We start from the raw sequence: 20,805 nt of genomic DNA, 5'->3' as shown, positions 1-20,805 counted from the left end.
TTCAGAGATTTTCCTTGCTGGATAATTTCTTTTAAAAAAAATTTGATGAAAATGTGCATAGCAATTTTGACTTACTTGTAGGTGGAAAGAAGAATAATTTTTACACTTTGAAGCAATTTTGGATTTTTTCACACGTGGATAATTCTCTGAGCTTTCAAAGCAAACATTTCAGAATTTCCTGATCTTCAGATTGAACTGGTTGAAAGTAATACTATAATATTTGTACCTTGCTTTTTATAATTATTTATACATGTACACTTATATTTATGTAATCAATGTTACTATACATTTCTAATTGCTAATTAGTTGCTTACTTTTTCAGTGCATTTTTAAATGCTCTGAAATTTATCCATCTATATATCTATCCTAGGGACAAAGGTAATATTCTTTTCCTTTTTGAATCTCTAGAAAATTTATTTATTTGCTTTTAGCCCTGGAAAAAAATTTATTTTTTGTCTAAGTAGGCATTTATTTTGAGGTAAATATAAAACATAAAATTTTCCCCAAAGTCTATTTTAATATTACCTTTTAACTATGTGCCAGTAATGGGTACAGAGTAACTATTACCCTCACCCCATCCATTTTACCCCAGAATGGTTGACATTATGTGGAATTGGTCCTCTATGCAGGTGAAAGTCTGCCCATGAAGTTTACAATAGCTATGAAGCCCTATGGAGGGAATTAAAAATTCTCTCCCTTTGAAAGTGGAACATCCTCCACCAACTGGTAAAAATAAGCCTTTTTTTTTTTTTTTTGTATTGGAAGAACTTCAGGGATTCTGAAAACTAGGAGGAAAACATACCACACAGTCTGAGAATACTGTGTTTAGGAAGGTTTGACAACAGAGGGAAAAAAGCCTGTTTTAGGACTCTCAGGCTGGGAGGTAGCTGTTTTAGTGGGGCTACTGAAGTCTGAAATGACCTCTTTTTATATCTTGAAGAACTAAATCGACTGCAAAAAGGTAAGATTTTCAAGTTGTAATAATAAAGACTAAATTTTAACATATGAGGTCTTTCGGTATATTAACTCAACTCTAATTCAATATTATTCATAAACTGGATATTATTTTAGAGTACACTGAATTAAAAAATGTAGCACACAGGCAAAATATTGTTATGACATGAATCTCATGTATGGTATTCCCCTTCCTTCTCTGTGTAGGATTTACAACTGCAAACTTCTCAAGCAACAGCGCCACATCCCTGCTACCTCTCTGCTTGTGCATGTGTCCCTACATTATCCAAAATAGGGGTGGGCTAACGACGATTGCAGGCTAACTCCAGCCCACCACTTGCTTCTGTAAATAAAGTCTTATTGTACACAAACATAGCCAGTTATTTAAGCACTGTCTGTGGCTGCTTTTGTGTTAAACATCAGGGTCAAGTAGATGAGACAGAGAGCATGTGGTTTGCAAAGTTAAAACTAGCCTTGCTCTTGTAGAAAAAGTTTGCCAACCCCTGACCTAAGATATTAATTTTCAATTGATATGAATTTGCTTCACTGATGGTATCATAGAAAACTCTAAGTGATGTGTGTTCCTTCTCCTGTGACTTATCTCTTTCTTTTTGATAGGAAAACTAAAAGCAAAACAAGAAGACTTAAAAAATGGGGCTGGGGGGAGCCCCCCAAAACAACAACAACTAAATATCCTTACAAAATTTAAGAAGTGCTGATAAGAATCATGAAATAAGCCCATTAAAATATAGTGATGTTATTGAAAAATGATATTTTTGCCGAACAACATAGTAAGAAAAGAATACTTAGAACACTTATATTCTCGTTCTAGCTTTGCCATTCTCCAACTCAGAGATCAGCAAACCTTTTGGGTAGAGGGCAAGGTAGTAAATATTTTAGACTTTGTGGGCTGTATCTATTTTATTTGATATAAGACAAGTGGTGGGCCAGATTTGGTGAGCAGGCCCATAATTTAACTACCTCTGCTCTAACTCAGTGGTCTTGATAGACCACAGCTTATACAGGCTGCATTTTCAGAACACTGAAATCAACATGCTTTCTAGTTTTAATGATTTTCTATCTTGTTGTGTGAATCAAAACCAATGTTGATAAAATCCACTACATTTTCCATGGATCGTTTTCTTACCATGTGGAAAACAGAGTCAGAACAATACAGGGGAGACAGCATTTCCTGCTGTCTAAGTTTCTATTGCTGGGTAATAAATGACTTCCAAATGTAGAAGTGTAAAAACAAACAAATATTTAATTTTACTCTAGTTTTGTGGGTCCGAAATTCAGGAAGAGGCTGGTTGGACATCTTCCCTTGGTGTTTCTCATTTGGTTGTAATTAGGTGTCAGCTAGGTCTGTGGCCATTTGAAGCCTGGCATAGGCTGGTGGCCAGCAGTTGATGCTGAGTGTCAAATGGGTGCTTAGCTGGGACGGTTAATTGGAGTGCCTATACATGGGCTCTTCATCAGGGAGGTCTTAGGGTAGGCAGACTCTTTAGATGGTGCCTGGCTTACCCCCATGTGAACGTTCTTAGAGAATAAAGTGGCAGTTGCATAATTGATTCTGATCTAGCCCAGGAAGTCCATGCTTTATAAGTCAAGAAGTCACAAGTTTACCCACATTCAAGGGGGGGAGAGATAGACCTTACCTTCCAATGGAAGGGCTGTGAAATCATTTGGGGCCATATTTTAAAATTACTACACCCAGCTTTGGTGATTTTACGTTTATAACTCAAACATGGATTTAATAGAATTTTAAAATTCAATTATTATATAATTGTACCAGTATTGTATAATTAGCCAAGGTTATTAAGGTCAAGGTGTCATAACTAAGATCATCTCAGATATACAATTAAACTGATAAAAAAACGAAAATAGGTTGATTTTCCAAGAAAGTAAAATAGTTGTAAGACTTCAAAAAGATCTGCTACCGAGTTTTTGTCTTAACGGGATCACATATTTATCCCTTCTGACAGAATAACATTCATTCAGGTATAAATCAGATCTGAGTTAGTGAAAAACTTGGTTATGGATTATATTAAGAAAAATGAATTTGTTATTTTCATGTAACTAAAATAGGCCATGAAAGGCATTACTAAGCAGAAGAAACCATCCATTTTTATATACTTGCTGAGAATTTACTATATGCCAGGCACTATTCTCCATGCAGAGGATATAGCAGTGAATAAAAGAGACAATAATCCTTCTTCTCACAGAGGCGAATCTGTTACGGAGAAACAGATATTAAACAAAAGCCACCTTCTAAGTCACACCCTGAGAAGTATTGTGAAGAAGAGTAAAGCAGGGTGAGGGGCATACAGAGTGTCTGAGAGACTAAGGATGGAATGTTATTTTAAATAACATAACCAGGGAAGGTGGCATTGAACTGAGAGTGGGCAGACAAGCCATGTGACATTCTGGGAGAAGTGCATTTCAGGTTGGTGCAGAGCTTATGTGAAATGCCCATGTGACTAGGGTGGAAGGACCAACATTTCCAATTGAGAGAGTGGTAAAAGATGAGGTTAGGGAAGATGTGATGGTAGTGGGGGTGTGGGTGAGGGTAGCTCATGTGGGTCTTGTTGGCCACAAGAGGGAGTCTGAATTTTATTGAGTAAAATAGGAAGTCATTGGAGTTTCTATTAGAGGAGTGAAATAATCTGACTCAAAAAAAAAATCACTCTGGCCTCTATATAAATAATAGCCTATTTTTTTTTGGTGAGAAGGGGGAAGGTGGAGTAGACAAGAATGGAGTCAGGGGAACTAGTTAGGAGAGTTTTGTAGTATTCTAGGTACAAAATGTTTGCAGGTTGGAATAGAGTGCTAGCAGTAGCAGTAATTAGAAAAAAATAAAGAGATTGTACCCATTTTACATATGAGTAAACAGAGGTTTAGAAATTTTAATAAGTTTTCAAGTGGTGAACTGGTATTCAAATCTAGATATAATTTCACAGATCACCTTCAGCCATATGGATTTTCATATATTTAAAATTAATAAAGTCCAAATAAATGACATTTTACTGTACTTTTCGTGAATTGGGTTAAATTAAAAGTGGCTGGCCATGGTCCTGCTTTGTAGACATTTTCTACGAACATAGTTCTTCTTCATGATATGCATGCAGAAAACATTTAAAATCCAGTAAATTGAATAAAATTTAAATTACATCATCATTGTTGTCCGGGCGCAGTGACTCATGCCTGTAATCCCAGCACTTTGGGAGGCCGAGGAGAGTGGATCATGAGGCCAGCAGATCGAGATCATCCTGGCTAACATGTTGAAACCTCATCTCTACTAACAAAAAATATAAAAAATTAGCCGGGCGTGGTGGCTGGCGCCTGTAGTCCCAGCTACTCAGGAGGCTGAGCCAGGAGAATGGCGTGAACCCGGGAGGTGGAGCTTGCAGTGAGCCAAGATAGTGCCACTGCACTCCAGCCTGGGCGACAGAGCGAGACACTGTCTCGAAAAAAAAAAAAAATTGTATCATCATTGTTTATACGATTTCTATGGAAAAATGAAGGAATGACTGCAGATATAAAACCCATAAACTACATACAAACATTCAGCATAATCATGATGAATGAGGTTTAACAGTCAATCTAAGAACTGCCGTCGTCAGTTTGGGGGATTGATAAGTGATCAATAATACATCAGAAATATTTTTTTCCAGGTTCAATAACAATGGAAGAGAGTACTCACAGTCATTTTGGGAGGAATTTGGAAGTGAATCTACGAGGTCCATACTTTCCATTGAAAGGTGGACATCAGTAGACCTATTCATTATGAGACTTTAGTCATCCTGGAGCGTCTCCTGTGATTAGATCTTTCTTCCTTTGGGCAAAGGGTGGGAAGGAGACTCTTTTCTTCTATTCTTGCTACGGTGCTTACAAAATATTTATTGGAGAAGAAATTGATTCCTTTATCATCAGGTTCACGGACTCTTTATTTTATTCACCATGTTTACCTTCTTTGTGAGCTCTCTGAGTTATTGACATGGTGGTTTACTTGTGTCTCTAAAACCTCACTCTTTCTTGATTTATAGGTTACATCGTGCCTTTTCTCTTCCACATGACGGAGATCTTCAAAGTAAGCATCTTTCAAAGCAGTGACAAGCAAAATACAGCTGGAAGATCAGTAACTCTCTGTTAAGCAGCTTTGCTTGCTGTCATTGTTGACTGCCAGGGGGTGGTGATCCATGTCAGTCACTAAAATGACACCTTGGCAAGACTGCTGTCTGCTCCTGGAGTTTTTGTGTATGGAAACAATTTTAAGGTAATGAGATTTTCATATATTTCTAGCACCTTTCACAGGGTCTGGAACATAGTAGGTACCAAGCAAATATTTATTAATGTTAATTATAAAATCATGTTTTGAAAGCCCTACTAACACATGGTAGGTAGTTTTGTTGCAGATTGGAGCGATGCAAGAATTTCTTGTCAATCCTAAAGTTTATTAATAGTAGAATAAATAACCCTCCAAAGAGGCAGAGTCATTTAGCGAGACCCAATGAATTGATATAAACTTATATTTTTAAGCCATCAAAGTAAGAAGAGATTAAGACTAACGTTTACTTATTAAGATAATTTCCTAATCATTCTTATAAGAACTTAATGAGTGACAAACTGACGCTGGATATAAATTTATGATTTCCCAAAATAACATTTGATTGGTTTGAGTGATGTCTTACATCAAGTAATCATAGTTAATTTTTGCTTCTGGAGAGATTTGACTTTACCAGTCTATCATGTCATCAGATGTATTTCAAGAATGATTTCTTTGTCTGTTGATACAGAGTTAAAGGATTCCTATGGATATTCTTGAATCTATAACTTGTGTTTTTATTGGGGCAGATGGGACAAATTCTGAATAGTGGCAAAAGATTACATCTTCATTTGAAATGTACTGCAAACATCAAAAGAATGATTTCACATTTAAAAATATTTTTGTCATAAATCAAGGGCAAAGGTAGGATTTTTCCTGTAAACTCAGAGTTGACAATAATGCAAGAAGCAATAGGTCACTTATTTTAAGTTGAAATAAAAGTCAATAAATGCTGCACCTTTGAAAGATTATGTTTCTGTTACCAGTCACCACCCTAACAATCAAAGCTCCAACAACAACAACAACACAATCATGAATGTCACAATGGTAATTGAAAATGGGGGTAATCCTTACCAGCTAGAAACAACTTGGGTAACATATAGATATGGAAAGCTTAGGCTGGATGAAGAAAAGAATGCTCCCTCTATTCTGGCACTTGCTGCTAGAGATGACATGAAGAATCTGGCTGTCTCTTCACTCAGATTCCCATTTTTGCCCCTGAAGCAGGCACAGTGCATGTCTTTCTCAGATCTCTGGCCTTCTCTGGAGCAGTGATGAGTGCTTATTTTAAGAGCTACTGTGGTTCCCCACTTTGCCTTTGAGATCTGTTGGTTATGCCAGCACACTGGTTTTCAAACTCTGGCTGTGCACTGGAAGCACCTAGGAGCTTTTGTAAACTCCCCATATCCCAGCTCCATCTTCAGAGATTCTGAGTTCATTGGCCCTGGGTGTGACTCAGGTTTTGGCATTTTTGGAGAGTTCCCCAGATATTTTTTAGATGCAGTTAGAATTGAGAACCACTGGCCTAATATCAAGTTTAGAAGAAGGAAGAGAGCACAAACTTTGAGTTTTGCTTTAGTTCTCACCCTTGATTTTGTTTTCCCACAGGTTCCCAGGCAGGAAACTCAAAAGAGAGGTCAGAGAAGGATGAGAATCCTCATGCTATTTGGCATCTTATTGTAAGACGTGGTGGAATGTGTTCAGCAAGTAAATTTGGCAGAATTGAAGAGTAATGGATTGGCATATCAAAATGCATATACAAAAAATTAATCAAGGCAAACAACTTCATTCATAGTGTTACAGTAAACAAGTTTTAGTATAGGATTTTAAAAGTCTTAGATTCAAGTTGTGGCTTCACTATTTCCAGGAGCATGACTAGTTTGATTTATGCACCCACTCTGAACTTTAGTTTTCTTGTCTGTAATATAGAAACAATATCTGCTGTACTTGTCATATGTGGTTGTTGTAAGATTAAATTAAATTATAAATTATAAAAGTGAATTATGAGATTAAATTAAATTATAAAAGTTTATAAAACACTTTATATTATATATGTGATATACAAATATTATTATTATGGCATGAACTGCTTTATTATGTATTTATGTGAATGCAATTCATGGTTCACTTTTTCCATAAAGGAATAATTCTGAGGAAACAATGCTTATACAAATGTAATTAAATCAATGTGTTAGAGTCTTCAATCTGCTGGGTAGGATGCTTCTTTTGTAAACCTGGATGTTTCAACCTTATATGGGATATAATTGGTTACTGCTTCTGAAAAACAAAGCTTCATATTATTTTCTCCTCACTTAAACTTATATTTAAGGGGTTTATTACAATATCGGTTATGCCAATTGTAGCCATTAAGAGAAAAATAACAAATCTATAGGACTAGAAACATTTGTGATTTTGTTAAGTTGTGGAAGAAGCCTTAGTTTTGTCTTAATTTATAGTATTTCAGTGAGTTCGGGCTGCTGTAACAAATTACCATAGACCGGGTGACTTGAACACAAATATTTACCTATCTATCTATCTATCTATCTATCTATCTATCTATCTATCTATCTATCTATCTATCGACACAGAGTCTCGCTCTGTCATCCAGGCTGGAGTGCAGTGGCACAATCTTGGTTCACTGCAAGCTCTGCCTCCCAGGTTCACACCATTCTCCTGACTCAGCCTCCCAAGTAGCTGGAACTACAGGCACCCACCACCATGCCCGGCTCATTTTTTTGTATTTTTAGTAGAGACAGGGTTTCACCTTGTTAGCCAGGATGGTCTCAATCTCCTGACCTCGTGATCAGCCCGGCTCAGCCTCCCAAAGTGCTGGGATTACAGGCAAACAAACATTTATTTATCACAGTTCTGGAGGTTGAGAAGTCCATGATCAGAGTGCCATCATGACTGGGCTCTGGTGAGGGCCCACATTCAGGTTGCAGATGGCTGACTTTGACTTGTATCTTCACATGGCAGAAAGAAAGCAAGCTAGTTCTTGGTCCTCTTCTGTAAGTGCACTAATCGCATTCATGAGGGCGCCACCCTCACCACCTAATCCCTTCCCAAAGACCCCACCTCAATGTAATAATTATTTTATTAATAATAATTGTTGTAATTAATAGTTACATTGTAATAATTATTACATTCATGAGGGTGGAGCCCTCATGAATGGAATGAGTGCACTGAAGGATTATCACGTAAGAATCTGGAGGAACGTAAACATTAAGTTCATAAGTGGCTACCAGAAAAGGAGTGCTTGCTAATGTTACCATTTGCTGAGTTAATGATAAGTGCCAGGGCCCAATCTTAGTGTTTCAGATACTTCACCTCATTTAGGCCCACAAAATTTCTTTGTGAATTAGTATATTAGTCTGTTCTCACACTGCTGTAAGGAAATGCCCGAGACTGGGTAATTTATAAAGGGAAGAGGTTTAGTTGACTCACAGTTTCACATGGCTGGGGAGGCCTCGCGAAACTTACAATCGTGGCAGAATGCAAAGGAGAAGCAAGTACCTTCTTTACAAGGTAGCAGGAGAGAGAGTGAGTGTGTGCAGGAGGGACTGTCACATACTTATCAAACTATCAGATCTCGTGAGAACACACTCACTATCACGAGAAAAGCATGGGGGAAACCGGCCTTATGATCCAATCACCTCCCACCAGGTCCCACCCTCCACACATGGGGATTATGAGGATTGCAATTTGAGATGAGATTTGGGTGGGGACACGGAGCCAAACTGTATCAATTAGGCTCTATTACTACATTACTTTTTTTTTTTTTTCCTGAAAACAACCCAAAAACTGAGGCACAGAGGGGCTGTTCTTTTCCCCTTAAATCTAAACAGTGTGACTCAGATCCTTTGCTTTTAACCACTGAACTCTACGTCTTCAAGAAGTCACTGTTGCAAGGGTTTACCAACATGTTGATTTTGCAGGATATGGTGACAGGAGCTTGGAAGAGGGTAGGGATGAAAGCCTAGACTTTCTTTAAGAAATAGTTACCTTGACTGAATGCATGGAGTCACGTATATATGGCTGTGTGGAGAATAGGGCTGCATATAATAGCTAAATAAATTGTTCTCATAAGACATTCTGTGGATTATTGGTGCTCTATCACCCTGCTCCAGGTGATAGAGTGTGACATTCTTGGAGTTTTGAGAGCATCAGAAGGCATCATCATAGGCTAGGACATGGGCATTCTCAGCAGTAGTAGTGACAGTGGTGTGGTCCCTTGGAAGCATAGACAGGGGATATATGTCAGGGCTCCAGGCAGGAGAGGAAGAACATGATGGATGCCTTGAGGCAGTTTTCCCTTGATCATGTGTACAGGGAGCATTCTCTTTGGAGTTCCCAGAGGAGACCTGTGAGGACACTGTGCATGAGAAAAGGAGACACATAGTAAACAAGTGATTCCAGAGGATGTTACCTCATATAGTACCTGAAGGCTGGAGTGCTTGTATAACAACAGCAAAAAAATAAAGATAGCTAACTTTCCATATGCTCTTCTAAAGGCTTTCCTTATGTACAGTTGTCTTAATTTCAAAGCAGTTCAGTGAGCTAGAGAACCACATAGTATTAAAACCTCAGTTTTACTGATAAGAATCTCAGAAATAAACAACTCACTCAGGTTCACACAAGTTAATCAGTGCAAGGAGAGACTGAAATCAAGTCTTTCTGATTCCAGTGCCCGTACCATATACTACACTTTACTTTTTCCAAACAAACAAACAAACACTAGTTGTGGAGGGTGTTCTATATATGCCTTTTGCTTTGAACTACCATGAGTGTTGGAAGTAGATGAATGTCATCCAGGCAAGAATGCCAAGAGCATGAACACAGGGCTGGATTAATTAATAAACAAGACACAGCTGGGGCTTCTTGCTTGCTATTGCTCATAGTTCCTTGGACTAATCCTGTGACCTGTAGAAACTGTTAGTTGTTTAGGAACCATAAGTGAAATTAATTACCACTAAATGCAGATTAAGTCAGAAAACAGCTTTGAGTAAAGGGATTTTAATTGTTTGCTTTGCACTACAAAGACCTGCATTGATCAGCAATTCCAAATTATCATCGCAAATATCATAGAAGTGGGTCCCTAATCCTGTTACAGGACACCTTAATTCAAGATCAAATTTTGGTTAGAATGCAGTAACAGTTTCTACCTCATTATATAAAGTAGATGAATGTTGAAATACTGAGAGCTGAATATCTACAAGAAGAGAGAATAATACTAGAGCAAAAGGGATTCAGTGATTTTATTAGAATACTAAGTTATAACATAATAAAGCACACCACGCCACACATCATTTATTCCCAGGATATATGGGGCCTGACTGATTTACCAGCCTCAGAAATTGTCTTCTTTCGACATCAAAGTCTCATTGACTCCCAGCTACAGACCTGGCCCAACAACCTGGCACTCAGCATGAGGTCACCTGTGTGACCAGTTTATCTTTGACTTTAAGATCAAGTTATCATTTAAACTTTTTTCTCATTCTTGTCACTTGGTCCTTCTCTGTCTTTCAGCTCTGGTCCCTTAATACTGACATCTTCCTCTGTGGCAGAATCCTGGCTTGACAATCTGATAAGGATTGCCATCCCTTTTCTTAAATAACTTAAATCTGTTTCAAAACTCCAACCCAATTACTGGGAATTCACTCAGGGTTCTTTGTTGCTGACTAACTTTCCATACAGACACATGACCACCTTTAGCTCCTGGACCTTGGCAGCCACCAGCAAGAAGGGGCTGCTTGTCATTGCAGTGGTTCCTAAACTTCAACTTTTACCAAAATCACTTGATAAACTTTTACAATTCAGTACTCCAGACTCCACCTCAAGAGATTCTAATTCAGCCAGGCTGGGTTGGAGCCCACAAATCTGCACGTTCAGCAGCTCCGAAAGATGGGACTCTGCAGGTGGGTGGAGGACCACAGCTGTGTGGAGAAACACTGCTCCACTGGCTGTTGCCACATGAACACTCTGCTAATATCGAACTTCCTGTTCTAGCAGATGGGTCACTCTTCTTCAAGGTCGAATCACTGTATAGTACTCTAGTGGTCTTCCAGGTCTCATTTTATATAAGTCCCCCTTCAGAATGCCTTCTGTGGCCTTCCAAGATGGTTAGATGCCTCCTCTACGTGTGACTGTAGCTTCCTGTCCTCATCTCTGCTTAGCACATATTTCACTGTATTTCTCTATTCATTTTTAAATGTATCTACCAGGCTATGGCTATGATCTCTAAGGGGAGGGTTACATATTGTTCACCTCTGAATTGTTACTGCTGCATAGTACTAGGCACAGAGGAGGAGGTCAATAAGTACTTATTGAATAGCAAGATCTAAATGGTTTCAGGTGATGACTGGGTCCTAGTCAACCTTGTTCGACTGAGTTCACTGGACTACTTCAAAGTCCCAGTTTAGACTGCTTTAAGGATACTGGTGTAGACGTGTTTCTGGGATGTGAAAATGCTGAGTTAGTTAAGGACACAGTCTAGCCCAACCTGCCTGTTGATTGCTGGACTATGACAGGACTTTCAGCACTGGTTCTCACGTAAGGATCTGCCTCATGTAACAATAAGAAACCCAGTCCATGTGATTTCTTACAATTCAGAATATTCTAATTGTCAGTGTGAGATAATACATTCTGGATATAAGGCATTTCACATTTGAGAAAATGGGAAGCCCTCATTTTGATTCTGAGGTGGACCCACTGTTTTTAGATGATTGCTGATAAACTTCAGAAAGCAGCAGTTTCCTCATTTTACAAAGAGCTCTTCTAATTGTAGTATGACTCTGATTCCACGTCCCTGAAAACCTTAAGTTTTAGAATCATTGCATACTAATCCTGGAATGGACTTTTGAGATTATCATTTTATAGATGAGTTAAGTTGCATCAGATATTGATTCAGTGTTTTTAGTGTGCGAGAAAACAAAATAAAACAAAACCAAAAATCATTCCAAGACTGGAGGCTGTCACACATTCAGGCTCTCATAGCTGCTTAGTTTTATGTTTCAGATACATCCCAGATCTCGTGATCTCCATGAGAATCTGGCTCTGTCTGGGAATTTTCATGCTGCAGTGGAATCATGGAGACCACAGTCCGTACCTATCTGACTCAGTCCTGCACCGCAGCCGTATTATTTCACCCTCCAACGGATCGTCATGATTTCTTTTCAGAATGCATTTTTTCCTCAAGGTCTTGTCTTCTTTTAATAGTTGGCCTGTTGAGTGTGTATACTTCAGGGCTAATTATCTTATTACTTATTTAAGACACATATCTGGAATTGGCAATAAGGGAACATTTAAGTGGCGCTTCAGAAGGAAATGGAGGGTAGTTGAAAATGGCCATACTTAGGCAGTTAGATGTTTTTTGGCTTATGTTTTATGAGCATAGATTTTATGTTTTTGTATATCCCCTAAAATATAATTAAACTATTGCCAACTGCTGATGATTTTCTCTAATGGAAAAGAGCTGAGGTTTGGGTAATGTAAAATGGAGGATAGTCCAAAAATTATTAATATTTGATATTTGAGTGGTTTTTGCTCATTTTTTTCCAGCAAAACTTTGCTAAGCATCTGTTATGTGTCAAGCACTGTGCTAGGCACTGGAGACATTTGTGTTTATCTGTGTATAAATATGAAAACTGATATAAAATGTCATCTTAAACAAAATGTTAGGGGTATAATTTGGAGTAGAGAAGCTATTGAGTTTTGTCATTCTATATTTTACTCCACACAGAAGTTTACTCTTGCTGAGGACTTGAATTTTTTTTTAGGTTAAGGCAAGATTTATTTTCTTTCAAATTGTTCCTGGAAGAATCCTTCTTGATCAGCTGTTGTCATTTTTATGCAAGTTGCATAGAGGGACTTGAGATGTCCATGGGGCTGTCATTAAGTATTAAATAGATTAAATGCTGGTTGCTGATGTTGTTTCTGAGACAGAACCCAAGCAAATATTTAGATACAAGTGCTCTGAATATATTAGGTAGAAAATTTTGCTTTTGACAAGCCATATTGTCTGGTCAGGTGATTAAAATTGAACTGTACCATTATGGGGAAGTGTGATAAAGATTTAATGATGCTGGATTAGTTAGCGTACTCTTAGACTAAGAAGGCAGTCATACACAAACCAATAAATGGTATTAGGTAACTTTCTTTTGCCTCTCAAAGCTGATATTTCTAAATGGTTACAGTAAGAATATCATAATATGTCTTGTGCTTTTAATCATTCCAGAACTGATGACAATTAGTCAGTTTTCTTGAAGATGAAGCACACAGCATCAAATATTCAAAGACTAAATAAAATACCTAAAATGCAAAAGTAATATATAAAATCTAAAAGTAAAGGAAAATGTAAAGGACCTACATATTAATTAAAGTTAGAACACACAAGTAGAAACCTAGAAAGTATTAGTCTTAAAGGGATACACATGCACATACACAAGCACACACACTTTTTAGATGATAAAGAAGAGTGAGAGGTGGTAAAGCTTCATTCCAATTGTGATGGTTAACATTGAGTGTCAACTTGATTGGATTGAAGGATGCAAAGTATTGTTGCTGGTGTGTCTGTGAGGGTTTTGCCAAAGGAGATTAACATTTGAGTCAGTGGACTGGGAAAGGCAGATCCACCCTCAATCTGAGTGGGCACCATCTAATCAGCTACCAGTGTGGCCAGAATAATATAAGCAGGCAGAAGGATGTGAAAACGCGAGACTGGCTTAGCCTCCCAGCCTACATCTTTCTCCCATGCTGGATGCTTCCTGCCCTCAAACATCGGACTCTTTGGGATTTGGGCTGGCTTCCTTGCTTCTCAGCTTGCAGACAGCCTACTGTGGGACCTCACTTTGTGAACATGTGAGTTAATACTCCCTAATAAACTCCCCTTTATGTATACATCTGTCCTACTAGTTCTGTCCCTCTAGAGAACGCTGACTAATACAGATTTTGGTACCCGGAGTGGTTCTAGAGGAACAGAGTATTAAGGATGGAGTTCTTTCATTGGGAAAGCTTCATTCCAATCTACCCCATTTACCTTCTTCACTGGACAGACCCAGTGATTAGGTAAAGCCTACAGTGGTCTAATGTCATTTAAAGGACATCCATAAGATCCTCCTGCTTACTGTATGTTTCCAGCCATTATTTTTGTACTAAGATGTCATCTTCATATGTTATGTATTATTATTTAATATGTCAAATATACATGCATAATATATGATATATCAAATATATAATATATTTCATTAACTCCATCAAAATATAAATATTTTTATATTTAAAAATATAAATAAATATAAACATAGAAGTGTATGAATATAAATATAAAAAATGTATAAATATAAATATAAAAATAAATATAAGAGTGACATGCAGGGCATGCTAAATGTGTAACAAAGTATTTTATTAATTCTGTTGCTCAGCATATAGACTAAGACATAGGATTTTGGAAAGATGAGCAAGTTTGAATGTGAGCTGATGGGGCGGTGGATAATGGATGCAGTCCTAGAAGAGACAAATGAGGGCGTTGAGGAGGTGGGAATGTTCAGGAAGACTTGACCAGATGGAGCGCCATGAGTGGCTTCTCCACTCTGGATAGTAATCTGTCTGTAGGGAGCCAGGCCTTGGCCCAGGGATCTGGTAGTGCTATCACTGTGTGCTCTCTCACTCTTATTAAGTGGGGTATTTAAAATTGCAAAGCAAATAGTTCTACCTGCCTTATGTAGCTGCTTTGAAGATTAATGAGGTAATGCTTAAAAGTGCTGGGAATGAAAGGTTCAATATAAATGTTTGTGTACTCTGCCAAGAAGAGTTCTCTTTTCAGCTGGTGTTTTAAAAATAAATGTAAACACCTAGTGTTCTTGGTGCCTTTATCCTATTATCAGGGAGCTACCACATTGGCAGTTGGACAAAACACTGGTATTTGATCCTCTTTGATGTTTGTTTTTACTGTTTCCCTAGGACATTCTCCACAAGGATGAGCCATGTAAGTTTGGGTCTGTCATTTTATATAGAAGTCACATCAGAGAACAAGTGTCCAATCCAGAAGCCACAGGCAGGGCTAGCTCACACACTGATGTTCAAGACCCCAACCTTTAGGATCCCAGCAAAGCAAACACAGACACTTCAACAGAATATTTGTAGATTTAGAAGATTTAGAAAGATCATAACTTAATTTTTGCACAAATGTGAATCTGGGGTAATTTTCAAGAATATAAACATCACTCATGGTGCACTACTGGTCTTCTTTTGAATGATGTGTTGGGGTTGGGAGTGAGGGAGGGGCCTATAGAGTTCTGAGGGCCTCTGAGGGTCATAACTCTTCACTGGCCAGGAGAAATAGTAGCTGAGAGCCACTGAGTGACTCTTCTTGTGGCTGTAGGAGGAGGAAGTCAGTAAGTAAGTCAGGATGATTTCCTGAGTGTAATCTGTAATTTTTTCTTGCCTTCCTCCATGTCAGAGTTCTATGCTTGATCTGTAATTGGGTGCCCAAAAAGCAAATCCAGAACTGAATCACCAACTTTCATTTTATTCTGCAACATGACCTGATGGGACAGCAATGGTGTCACTGGGGGACTGCAAGAGGATCAGCAACTTACTAGGGAGATGATAACAGATGGGAAAGACGTAGACCATCTTCTTATTTCATTGGGCTCTATTAAGCAGAGAAGAGGGGAGTGAAAAAAGAATGCAGCCATAGAAAAGGATGAGCTCATGTCCTTTGCAGGGACATGGGTGAAGCTGGAAACCATCATTCTCAGCAAACTAGCATAGGAACAGAAAACCAGACACTGCATTTTCTCACTCATAAGTGGGAGTTGAACAATGAGAATACATGGACACAGGGAGGGGAACATCACACACCAGGGTCTGTCAGGGGCTGGGGGTCTAGGGGAGGGATAGCATTAGGAGAAATAGCTAATGTAGATGACGGGTTGATGGATGCAGCAAACCACCATGGCATGTGTATACCTATGTAACAAAACTGCACATTCTGCACATGTGTCCCAGAACTTAAAGTATTAAAAAAAAAATAAAAGAATGGGGAGGGGGATCATCATTTCTACAAAGCTGGGAAATAAATAGTGCAAATATTGTAAGAGGAAAGAAACAGGACTTCTAGACAAAATAGTTAAAAGCAAATCTATTTCTTCTTCCCTCCTCAAGGTGTGACCTGTTTTCTCTACCTCTTGTATTTCTCCTCCCAAATACAGTTGATGGTGGTGGCAGCCCATCTGGAATGGCCACTGCAAAGATGCCAGTTGCAGCAGGGGAGGCGTGGCTAGGGCTGTGCACTCCATGGAGCCAGTGCGGGCTAGGAACAGGCGGGAGCCCCGCCCCCTACCTAGTTGGCAGGGTGGGAGCCTTGCGGACCTGGGTGCAACTGCAGCCACCTAGCTGCGACTCCAGACCTGAGCATCTCTGTGCTCTTGGGGGCCCAGGAAGCCCCTTGCCCCTGCTGCAGGCTTGAAAGTGCCTGCTCCCACTGTCTGGCCTCTCCCCACTCCTGGCACCCCCTCTGGGGTGCAGCAAAGTTGTGGCTGAGCCTGGGAGCTGTCTTGACCTGGCTAGGTGTGCACGTGCTTGGGGTGGGGCTAACATGCTAGCCCCCTGCTGCCTTTGCCCCCTCCAGACTTTGGGAGTTGACAAGCACAGGAGGGAGGCTGAGTGGGGACTGAGGGCAGGTCAGCACAGGCCTGCAAGTGCCCCTTGGCATGAACAGCCTGGCACCTTGGACATGTTGGTGGTGACAGGAGGCAGACAGGCTCCTGGGTGGAAAAGGGCAGGTCCCCAGTGAAACCCCAACTTCAAGCCAAGGAGGGCCTGAGGCCTGGGGGCCAGGCTGTCAGTTCCAGGTGGAGTCCATGGCCTGGAGTGAGAACTTACGGTGCTTTCTCCAGGCCAGCCCATGGCTGCCCATGGACCAATTAGTACACACTGCCTCCGTTCTGAGCCCATAAAAATCCTGGACCCAGATAGACTCACACAGAAGTTGGGACTACCAGCCGCAGAAAGGAGCTACCCACCGCAGGTCTCCTCTCCACTGAGAGCTGGACATTGGTCGGGACGACCACTGCGTATCTCTTGCCTGCTGGAAGGAGGACACTCATCTGGACAACCTGTTTGCAGAAAGGAGCTATGCACTGCGGGTCTCCTGAGAGCTGTTCTGTTGCTCAGTGAAGGTCCTCTTCACCTTGTTTACCCTCCAGTTTTCCATGTACTCTCATTATTCTTGGACGTGGGATGAGAACTCAGGATCTGCCAAATAGCGGGATTGAAAGAGCTGTAACACCAACAGATCTGAAACACCCCCCTCTGCCCCGTGCTCACCACATTGTGGGTGACCAAAAGGAGAGAAGACCTGTGGCCCTTTGGGGAGCCTAGACCTAGGGGCCTGCCAGAGCCAGGGCTGTGACACCCTCTTTGGGGCTCTGTGGTTCCTGACATCTCCAAGCTTCCAGCAGCTGCAGCTTCGCATGGAGCTGGCCCCTGTGCCTGTGGCTGAAGCTGCTTGCCCCGCCACAGCAGTTGGCATGTCTGACTGTGCACAATGGCTGACCCTGTGCTCACTCGTCCACACACCCCTCTCCACTCTGTGCCTGCTTTACTCTTGGCAGGTGTGGGATCTTGGCCAATAGTGCAAGCTGAGCACAGCCTGCCGGGCTGAGTGGGCATAACGAACCCAGCAGGCACAAGCAACACTCAGGCAGAACGTGCCACCACCTGGCGAAGCAACGCCCGAGGATCCTGTGACACAGTCATGAACTGCTTAATGACATGTTGGTCAATGATGGACTGCAAATACAACAGTGGTCCCATAAGATTACAATGGAGATGAAAAATTCCCATCACCTAGTAACACTGAGGCTGTGGTAATGTTGTAGTGCAACACTGGATCTTTTCTATGCTTAGATATGTTTAGATACACAAATAGTTACTATTGTGTTACAATTGGCTGCAGCATTCAGTGCAGTAACATGGTTTGTAGCAATAGGCTATACCATATCACCTAGGTGTGTAGTAGGCAATGCCATCTAGATTTGTGTATGATGTTTACATAATGATAAAATTGCCTAATGATATATTTCTCACAATGTACCAGGTTGTTAAGCAATGCATGACTGTATTGGACTTTGCATTTAAAAATAGAATGCTAGAAATAATACGCCAGAAAAATTTCCAGAAAGAAGTTTCTAAACCTCTTTGTCTTGGCAGGTTCCTAGACAAGAAATATATTTAACCACATTAGTGATGATACACTGTAATTCTAAGGCCTTGGGTTCAGAATGGGATAAAGAATTCTTCAGAACATGAAAAAAAGATACAGGGGGAGGTTAAACGTGGTAAAGATTTTCTAAGGCTGGGGTTCTTTGGAGAAGGAAAAGTGGATCTATAACTTTTCTAGGAAGCAAAACCAGAAGGCCAGAACCACCTTTCCTTTTATTCTTACCAGTCTGCAGAAACCTGTGCTTGCCCACAGAAAGAAACTCAAAAACACTTGGGCCTATAAACACTGGCATCCCAACTGTACTAAATTTCTGCCCAGCTATTTTGGGTAAGTTAGAGGAAAAATAGCAGACTGCATAGGAGGAAACTTGGGGGCCCGCCAAGGCCATGACGTACAGTTTTCCAAGCAAAGGTTATGGCTGAATCAGAAAAAGCCTGTCTGAGTCAGGCTCAGACACAAGGCTTCCTCTTCTCAAGTTCTTCTGCTTATCTCATGGGCAGAGAAGACTGGAGTTCACAGCGACTCTCCACCTCTCAAAGGTGATCCAGCAGGTCACCACACCACATTGTGTTGAACTTTCATGAACCTAGAAGGGGATGTTGGTTGGAGGTATTCTCTGTATTGTTGTTTTATTTTGCCATTTGTCCAACAAACCACCTATTTACCTTTTTTAATGAAGCCAAAGATTCCCAATGGAGAAATAATTAGAACTACTGACATCTTTCTAAAGTTGTTTGATGTTTCAACAGCTCCAGTGAGTGGCTGCACAGCAGTATTATTCACACTACTCTTAGCTTGGAAAAATAAAGAAACTTTGAAAAAGAATATTTTTGTTATGTTAGGTTCTTCTTAGTTTCTGGATCCAATAACTGGGCAAGTGATTTATTTTTCTTTTATCAGATGTGGATGGAATTGGTAGCAGGGTCATCTACTGGAGAGTGAATAAAATAACTCCAGAAAAAAGTCACTACATTCCAAACCCACATGTAAATAAATCAAGTGAACTCCGTCTTTTTTCTTCTTGTTTCTTGTGGGAAGGATCCAGGTAACCTCTGTCAAAATCTGTTTTTCGGAAAATGGCTTTCTATCTTAAATGGCCAGATAACTCTTGGACAAATGATTTAAATAATGGATCAGTTTTAAGTACAAGTATCTTAGGACTGTGCTTCTTCTTTGTCCAGGCTCAGTAAGTGCAAACATGCTCAGTAGTGATATGCATGCTCAACTTGAAATCATAAAACTGATGTTTTAAGTGTGAACTTTCTTCATAGAGAAGGACCATATTTTAAAAACAATTGTATTAGTCAGCTCATGCTGCCAAGACAAATACCACAGACTCAGTGGCTTAAACAATGGACATTTATTTCTCACAGTTCTGGAGGCAAGGTGTCAGCTGATTTGGTTCCTAGTGAGGGCTCTCTATCTGGCTTCCAGGAGGCTGCATTCTCTGTCTCTTCATTTGACAGAGAGAGAGAGAGAGAGAGAGAGAGAGAGAGAGAGAGAGAGAGAGAGAGATCTGGCATTTCTTTCTCTCTTAGAGTTACACAAGTTTTATCAGATCAAGGCTCTACCTTTATGACCTCATTTAACCTTAATAACTTCCTTAAAGGACCTATCTCCACTATAATCTAATGGCAGGTTAGGGTTTCAACATAGGAATTTTTCAAGGCACAATTCAGTCCCTAACACCAGTTATGGATAGTATGAAACCGTTTGCCTTACCAGTAAGTTTTGACTTAAGAAACAGATCAGTGAAGGGCCACACAGAAGTAAACAGCAACTTTGTTTTGACATTTTCTTTTGTGGGAGAAGAAACATAGATGTATAAAAAGGTACCTCCTTCTCCCATATCCATTTTAAATTAAGAACAAGGGATACAAAATAGAGTCACCATTTTAAGAACTTACTTCAACGCATATTTAGTTTGATTTAGAAAAAGGGAGTAAGGAACTAGGTGCAGCGGCTCATGCCTGTAATCCCAGCACTTAGGGAGACTGATGCAGGTGGACTGCTTCAGCTCAGGAGTTCAAGACCAGCCTGGGCAACATGGTGAAACTCTGTCTCTACAAAACAAAACAAAAAAACAAAAAACAAAAAACAAAAAACCCCCCAAATTAGCCACACATAGTGGAGTGTGTTTGTAGTCCCAGCTACTCAGGAGGCTGAGGCAGGAGGATCACTTGAGCCTGGGAGATTGAGGCTTTAATTAGCCATAATCATGCCACTGCACTTCAGCCTGGACAACAGAGTATGACCTAATCTCAAAAAAAAAAAAAAAAAAAAAAAAAAAAAAAAAAAAAAAGAAGAAAAGAAAAGAAAAAAAGAAAGAAAGAAAGAAAAAGAAGTGGGGAGTGAGGGAGAGAGTGAGAGAAGAGAAATGTTGGAAAAGAGAGAGAAATAAATGGAGACAAAGATAGTCTTAGAGAAGGGAAGCCGCACACTTGAGAGGAGAGGCCCGTGCAGAAGAGCAGATGATTGAGGGACATGGACGGTTTGACTCATGAGTAGTGAGGTCAGAGGA

At 40.0% G+C, this 20,805-nt stretch overlaps 1 long non-coding RNA gene across 6 annotated transcripts in view; it reads left to right on the top strand.

Annotated features, from left to right (window-relative positions):
- Positions 1-7,260, top strand: part of LOC102140147 (uncharacterized) — a 98,128-nt gene extending 90,868 nt beyond the window's left edge. For 5 of the 6 annotated variants that reach the window (XR_006698783.3, XR_012414563.1, XR_012414565.1 and 2 more), the window contains 2 exons: positions 5,001-5,230; positions 6,668-7,260. This is a non-coding gene — a long non-coding RNA (uncharacterized lncRNA). Of the gene's footprint in view, positions 1-805; positions 962-5,000; positions 5,231-6,667 lie in introns of those variants that run through there. The other variant, XR_278031.5, reaches the window with a different exon arrangement.
- The last annotated feature ends 13,545 nt before the right edge of the window (positions 7,261-20,805 follow it).

This window comes from Macaca fascicularis, chromosome 6 (assembly GCF_037993035.2).
Source record: "Macaca fascicularis isolate 582-1 chromosome 6, T2T-MFA8v1.1".
In the NCBI taxonomy this organism is placed as follows: Eukaryota; Metazoa; Chordata; class Mammalia; order Primates; family Cercopithecidae; genus Macaca; species Macaca fascicularis.
The sequence above is the reverse complement of the archived record's forward strand: the minus strand, read 5'-3'. Positions and strand labels throughout refer to the sequence as shown.